The 8,383-nt window shown below is 36.0% G+C and overlaps 1 long non-coding RNA gene across 2 annotated transcripts; it reads left to right on the forward strand.

Moving 5' to 3' along the window:
• The first annotated feature begins 3,322 nt into the window (after window positions 1-3,322).
• Window positions 3,323-7,069, forward strand: LOC141614876 (uncharacterized). Of its 2 annotated transcripts, none has more exons than XR_012529433.1 (4): window positions 3,323-5,915; window positions 6,098-6,170; window positions 6,576-6,671; window positions 6,818-7,069. It is a non-coding gene; the product is annotated as an uncharacterized LOC141614876 (long non-coding RNA). The 2 variants fall into 2 exon arrangements; XR_012529434.1 differs by having other exon boundaries at window positions 3,350-5,915; window positions 6,088-6,170.
• Window positions 7,070-8,383: the final 1,314 nt, after the last annotated feature.

The raw sequence follows: 8,383 nt of genomic DNA on the forward strand, positions 1-8,383 counted from the left end.
TTTTGGTGTGAAAGGAAAGCTGAGTCCCAAATACATTGGACCTTTCCGTGTGCTTTAGAAGATTGGTCCCGTTGCTTACCGTTTAGAGTTGCCCCCGAATTTGAGCAAGGTTCATAATGTCTTCCATGTATCTCAAGTGAGGAAGTACATTAGTGATCCGAGCCATGTTATTCAAGAAGAAATCCCAGATTTGGAACCTAACTTGGCTTTGGAAGAAAGGCCGATCCGAATCCTCGAAAGGGCAAACAAGCAACTTAGAAACAAAGTGGTGCCCCTAGTTCGTATCCTTTGGCGTTGTGGAAATGTCGAAGAAGAAACTTGGGAGCCTGAATCTTCTATGTTAGCTAAATATCCCGAACTCTTCTTGTGAGGTACTTTCCGTTCCTTTATCTAATCCTTGTGAGTTTTAGCTATCCTTTCGAGTGTTCCTCTCCTTCCCTGGAATATTCTCCGCATTAGTAGTCATTGCTTAGTTGTATAAGAGCGGTAGTAAGAGTTTAGTCATGATTAGTGGAGTCATTATCCTTATTGAAGAGTTTCGAACTAAAGGTTTTTCAAAATGTTTTAATGTTTTCCAATGGTTTTAACGTCAATGAGTGTTAAGGCTCGTTATTGGAGACGTCCGATAATTAGTTTTCTCAGTTGTTGGCATAAAAAGGTATTTTTGTTCTGATTTGGAATGTTGGTGTTCTCGGGCGACCGACGAGGATATTTCCGTTCCATTGAAAGGACACGTATATTTTCATAAGTTCATGTTTTGAAGATGGTGATTAATTGATTTAAAGAGAAAGACCTACATATATACAATGTTCCTTCTTCTAAGTTTCGGGGACGAAACTTCTTAAAAAGAGGGATGATTGTAACACCCCGTAAATTTGAAGACCTTTATTATATTTTAAAAGTAATATTTTAATCCATTTTATTTTAATATTAATTTATTTGAAATAATAATAATTTGATAAAATATAATTTTATTTTAGTTTGAAGTAATGTAATCACTTTTGCTAGTTTAGAAATGTTTAAAAGTAATTTAAAATATATTTAAACCTTTTACTTTGATAAAATAAACTTTTGATAAAAGTCGTAATATTGGGATTTTCCCATTTCTTACGGTCGTTGGGTAAACGAGTTTGGATATTAGGCATATGAGTACTTAATCTTTTAGTAAAATCGTGTTTAAGAACTTTAATATTCTCGGAAATCGCGTTCGACGAATATTTCTAATTACCGTCGAAGCAAACCCAAAACGTAAACAATTGACCAACCTCCCCATGCCATTTGGACCGGCCATCTCCCTCCATTTGTCTCCTCTTTCAATTTTCATTTCCTTCATTCTCAATTTATCTCCTCCTTCTCTCAAACACCAAAAACCTACCAAAAATCCTCCTTACAAACCCTAAATCCTTCATAATTCCTCTATTTCTCCACCAAATTTCATAAAAATTATATGCTTGGAATCCTCTTTTCATTCCTCATCTCCTAGTAAGCTTTATTTTCATTTCCCCCAATTTATGTTTTAAGGCTCATCTTTTAGGGTTTCGAATTTAAGCTTAATAATTGTGTTTTTGTTGTTCTTATAGGTGAAGAATTTGAAGATGAGTTAGGTGACTCATATGTGGTTGAAGATGAAGAGTAATTTTGGGTTTTAGAAGCTTTCTCAAGTTATTACTTGTCTCTTTGCTAGCTTAAGGTAACTATTCCGAGTTACTCGACGATTTAATGTCACATAGATGTTGTGTTTGTTGTTTGTTAAGTGTTTAGGTGATTGATAATGTGTTAGTTTCGTTTTTCACATGACTTGTGTTGTTAAAGTTTACTAATTTGTGGTTATTTCATATACTTGAGTATTGAAACAAAATGGGTATTGTTGATTGTTGCTTGAGACGGTATTAAATTGAGCTTGAAACGGATTTTGGTAGGAAAAAGGGAAAAGGGGCGGAAAAACCGCCCAAAACAGCCCATAAAGGGGCGCGGCAGACCCGGCAGGCCCGGTGGGTCCGGCCCGGATTTTGACCCGTCACTTTTGGTCGGGTCTTGGGTCTATTGTTTGATGTTTTGGGCCTATGGTTCATGTTTTGAAGTATGTTGGTATTTTGGCATGTAGGAAATTGTTTAAGCTAATATTTCCGTTGAATTGGTTATTTTATAAGTTGGCATATTTTCTCTATGTCAATAGTTTTCACATGATAGAAATTAAAAATGGCAAGAGTATGACATTGTCGTAAATTTCGTGATGTGGGCCAAAATGGGCCAAGACTCTGAGCTGGGCCAATTTGACCAAATGAGTTTGGTCAAGCTAGGTTTAAACTGGTCAGCCTCGATTTGACCGATGACCCGTCGCGGGACTAGGGTCGAGGATTTGTCTTTGAGTATGATTGTCTTTTCATATGTTGGTTGTTGGATGAATTGGTTGCCTTATACTTGAGTCTTCTTGCCTTGTTGCCATTTTAGCTTGTTCTCATGAATTATGAGATTAACGGTTCGCTGAGTTTTGGATTACTAATGAGATTGTGGATATTGTTGGATTGTCAGCTGAATTTACATTTTTGTAGTCTTTCACAAGGAAGGATGTTATCCTAGAGTCCTCGATTTGAGTATAAGTATTTATGTTGCCAGTTTCGACTCGTTGCCCCTCTTATGGTTAAGTGGGTGTCCTACTTGTCTTGTGTGGTGTTGGTATCTTAGACCATCGTCATAGATAGGCCCTTATAGTCTTTGACGAGTGTATGTTCACCGCTTAATAGCCTTTGTGTTTTAGCTTGGTGGGTTTATATCCAAGTTAGGGTATGACTTCCTGACGTACTCTTAGAAGTATGTAGTCAGCTTAAGTACTAGCCAACCCTTTGGTGGACTCCTTAGGGGTACTCATGTGTTGTTATCATGGGGCTTGGATGCGGTAGTTTTCAGCATGTCGCTAGGTCTGCGCAGGTTTAGGACTAGGGTGTTTACCTTACCTCGTGGTATAGACTCGAGTTACAAAGTGACTATTGACTGTACTACACTAGTAGAAAAAGTCCTATTGACATCGCCACAAAAACATCGGTTTAATTAAAACGATGTAAATGTTTATAAATAACATCGATTCTTACAAAAACCGATGTAAAATGTGTACAAGTTTTTTTCCCTTACATCAGTTGTTTTTAAAAATGATGTACAAAAATATGTGTACCATCAGTTTTAATATAAACGATGTAAATGAGTATTATTAACATCGGGTTTAAATAACCGATGTAAAAATATTCTCCTTAACCGAAAAAGCTTAATAAACAAACTGCCCTAGCTCCTCCTCTTCACACGACCCTTCACTTTCTCATAATTCATAATTAAATTTGCCTTTTTTTTTGTCCTTGAAACATAGCCGACTCATCAACGGCACCACCAGCACCACCTATCACTTCCCTTTGCCAACCACACAGATGGCGTCACAAAACCGTAGCCCCTTTCCATTCTTTCTATTTCTGGCGAAGAACCGTACCTTTTCGGATTTTTATGGCCTTGAACTTCCCGATTAGTTCCCTGATGGAGTTAGGTTTTTCTAATTTAAGTTCGACTTTTGTAGATCTATAACTCAAATGTCGAATTTAAAGAGGAAACGAGTGAATGGAGATCTGGCATTCAGATCTCGATATGGTTCTCGACGACGGCGCTCCGGTGGTCGCTTAAGTGTTGCGATGGAGTTCTTTATAGGGTGATGGTGTTGGGGTCAGGGTTGTTGTGATGGTTCTGAGTGTGGATGACGATGGCCGACTCCTTATATGGTGCTTTGAGTGTGGATGACAACGGCGCTCCGATGGGCGATAAACTCATGTTTTATTTATTGGGTGTGAAACTGTCAGGTGAAGTCACTCGCCTTGTTTTTCCAAACATACAGTCCACTTAGTTATTCGTAAGCTTTAGCCATAGATTGTGGTGAACTCAAATGTTCAAATGATACACATAACACATGTGTTTGGATTAATCTATTTAGTGACTGTATTGATGAATTTCACTGGGTTGCAATGATATTTATTAATAATTATAATTATTGATGAAGACAGATTCATAGTATTAAGTGTTAACCTGCTTAAATCTATTTAGTGATGCATGATATTTGGAATTTTCCATTCAATTTTATTTTGTAGTGTCAAGCAGTGGTGGAGCTAGGGGGCTAGCAGAGGCGGTTCCCCGGAGGAAATTTTCAAAGTTTTTGGTTAAATTTTTTTTAGGGTGCCTTATGAAATTAGTCGTTCGCCCCCTAAAATTTTTCGCCCCCCTAAGTTCAAATCCTGGCTCCGCCACTGATGTCAAGTGATGCTTATGTTGAACTGCCTCAGAAACTATGTCTTGTCATTATGTCTCATGTACTCCTGTATCAGTTGCAACTTTTGATACCTTCTCATTTGTTCCTTCAATTATGCATCGAGTTGAATCTTGGTTGTTAAGTGCCAACTTGAGAAGGATTATGTTGAAGGCATTATCTTGAATCTCATTTAAGACAGTTATATCCGTGACGGACTGACGGGTCAAATACTCCCATGTGACTTTATGCCAAATATTATTATCTTAAACCTTGTTGATTGGCCTAATGTATGCTTTCTCTTTCTTTGGTGAAAATCTTTTATATCTATTATACTATGTGCAATATAAATTAATCTTTTTGTTTATTTGTAGATCTTTGAGTTTAGTATTTATGTAACTGCCCAAAACCTTTTTGATGCATCGACCAATACTTCAGGAAGTAGACTTCACTTTCTCATATATGATAAGTACCTTCAGAGCCTTGACAAGTAAGTTTTTGCAGCTTATGCTCTTTGAGTATGTTACTTATTACTATCCAAACTTGGTGTGGTGCAGTTATCCCGTTTTTTCATTTTGCTTTTTTTAGTGAATTGTTATACACTACAAACAATACGAGGATTATATCAAGTGTACAAATGGCCAAGATACGTAGCTTTGTAGTTGTAGCTATCCTTTAGCAATATATGCATATCTTGCTTGACGTGTCAAATTATTGAGGCTTGATGTGGAAGCATTGAATCTCATTACGCAGTTATGCTAGTACCAATGCATTGCTACTCAAGCATTGTATGAAGTTGCTCCATCAATCTGTTACAACATCAAGTTACACATTTTGGCATCAATAAGCATTGCGACATTAGAAGTTTGTGTTTGATAGTATCAGTTGAATTTAATTCATCAATGATACTTTTAATTAATAGTTTCTGTGGCACTTGGGGTAATTGAGTTTTGAGACGGAAACTCGCGCTGAACTACAAATTGAGACGGAAAGAGTACAAGGTAACCATGTAAACTCGTGCTGAACTGAATGTCGCAGTTTCGTAGAATCATGCTTGAATCATTCTGAGCCAGACTGAATAAGATGATAAATGGTGATAGTATCACAATCACTTTTTTTTTCACTTTGTTATCCGAATTATCTCACCTATCCGGAATATTATCTCGATAGTCTTATTTCTGCAGAGTGCTCGCATGGTCAATTTATCTGTAAGTTATACACCTTTACTTCAGGGGTTTATTTAGTTAAGTGGAAGTCTAGTGAGCATTTTACATGACACTATATCTTCTGTGAAGCTATGTCAGTGTTTAAGGCGACAAATTATGGAATAGTTTATATTGATGTTACCCCTTAAAATAGTTGTATTTACCTGTACAGTTGCTATGTTGCTCATCTTGTATCTTTGCTTTGCTCTCTTGGTTTGATGCCATAGTTGTTCAATTGGATACATGACAAGGTAAGGGGTGATAGTTTCTGCTAGTGAAAACATCAGTTTGGCAATTATGCGTTTGTTGTTCTTATCATTGTAAGGATGTAGATGTGGAGATGACAGAAGTTGCAAAGATTATGATATTACTCCAACTGTCAGAGGGTTTTACTTATATCCCAATCAATCTAAGGTATTTAAGCACACACTGAGGTAGAATTAGATTCACTTTGTTTTGTGTTGCTACTTATTTAGTGTCTATTACTCTTTCTTGAATAAAGTAATTGAAGTTTTGTTTTAAAAAAAAAATTCATTGATTATTTGTTTAAGAATTTAACATTTCTTCTGATTATAGGCGTTAAAGTGACAAATTAATAGCCCATAGGTTTTTTCAGGGAGATCGGAAAACCCGAGAATGACGTTGAGAAAAGAAACGAAAGGTCAATATTTATCAAGTATGTTACAATGGTGAGTAATTTGAGTACAGAGCAATAGTGAGTAATTTGACGAGTTCCTAGATATTTATTCAAAGTATGTTACACATACGGAGTACTTTATAGAAGCTTTATTCGCTAGGTTGTGTGATAACTTTATTATTCATTATCTGGCTTTGGACTTGGTACTCTTTAATTGTTTAACCTCTGTATATTTGAAGTGGCCATGTGAATGTATAACAGGCTTCTATACTAGTACAAAATTAAATGTCCATTGTTTGAAGAAAATAGTACATGTGATTGACTAATGTTTCAATTGGCCATAAGAATTCATGTAGAACTATGAACGTCTTAGGAGAATTTATCAAAATTTTACACTATTCGAGCTTTAACCAATAATAATTGTGATTAATTATACGTGAGATTCCCCCTTTGACAGGATATATGAACAGGGGATATAGCGTACTACGATCATGATGGTTACTTGTACATACTTGATCGGTTTAAAGGAATTATGAAATACAAGGACATCCAGGTACCATTCTTACTCTACTCTTATACACTTATACTATCTATTTTACTTAGATTCGGGACACGAGTCTGCTGAACTCGACATTACTCAGCTTTTTTAGGCATGGGTAGCCTGTCCTGAACTAGGTATACATGTGTTGTGCATGACAGATACATTGTTGATACTGGTGATGAGCTACGAGCCTTTCCAAGTTGAAAACTGGATGCAATCTTGCTAGTTAGAAGGAGCTCGGATACAAGGAACTAACGAGGAGTATTAAACTATTATGCTATTTTTTTTTTTTTGACATTTTGTATCTATAGGTATTGTTTAAGTGTAGATCTAATTATTTATGTTCAAAACATGTGTATATTTATAAGTTTGGAGTATTTATTTATAAATTATTGGCTTTTGATGTGTAATTTTTCTTAATTGATGGCAACTCTCATTTGAGGCGTTTTACCCATAAGAAACGCCTCAAAATATATATATTTTTTTAATTACAAAAATGCCTATTAACATCGGTTTGAATTAATAAATGATGTAAAAAATACCTATTAACATCGTTTTTAGTTAACAAATGATGTAAATAAGGTGATATTTACATTAGTTATGCACCAAAACCGATGTAAATTAGAGTCTATTAACATCGGTTTTCACATAACCGATGTACATTGTATTCTATTTACATCGGTTTTAAAACCGATGTTAAGGTTAAAATACTATATACGTCGCCCCCAGAAACATCGCCACAAAACCGATGTAAATGGGGCAAAATAACCGATGTCAATGGCACTTTTTCTACTAGTGCTAGGAACTTATGCGTGTCTCTAGATATATTGTCCTTTCTTGTTTGATGATTCTATGAATCATAGAAGGTGAGATGCAAGCCGGCTATGGTTGATAGAGTTTGGATTCCAGGATGTTATGTGATTCACATGATAGTGTAGTATGAGTCGGTCTATTATTCACATGCTAGGACTATGTGTTGTTATATTGTTGTTCACATGATAAGCACGATTGTCTAGCATCTATATGCTAAGGCTATGTGTTATTCATATTCATATTCTTATGTTTACATGTTATATTAATTATGACATTTCGTGGTCGGGAGAACTCTGAGTTACTCCCCCATTGCGTACCGTGGCTTTCGTATTTGTATAAAATGCGATCGACAGGTATGGTGATGCTTATATGGGGTTCATGGACGAGCTAGCGAGGAAAGTAACCTTGGGACTTACTTAGATTTGGTTTTATTTGTAGAGACTCTTATACGAGTTTTTATGTCACATACATTTTAGGGACATATGTCTCCCTCATTACATTTGGTTGTATAACTTTGCTATTCGCAACTTTAGCGATGGTTATGTTATGAAACTTCTATTTAGACCTTGTATGTTTTGACACCTTTCAATTTGGATATCTTTATAACAGGTTCAGGTTTTAAAAATTACAGGTTTTTACCCAAATGAACCTATTACAAACATATCCATGCAGTTTTATTCTAGAATTACGTGTTTACTTTTCCGCAATGTATGAGGGTGTCACACTTTGTGTTGGTCTTACACTTGTGAGTCATACTCTTGTATAAATGCCATGACACTATCATATATTCTTGGTTTACATTTACGCCCTACTTGTGTTGTTCTGGTAAGTACGGGTTTGACCTACTTGTGCTGTTCTGGCAAGTGTGGTTTTGGTCCACTTGTGCTGTGCTGGCAAGTGAGTCTTATCTT

Source organism: Silene latifolia, chromosome 11, assembly GCF_048544455.1.
Source record: "Silene latifolia isolate original U9 population chromosome 11, ASM4854445v1, whole genome shotgun sequence".
Classification (NCBI taxonomy): Eukaryota; Viridiplantae; Streptophyta; class Magnoliopsida; order Caryophyllales; family Caryophyllaceae; genus Silene; species Silene latifolia.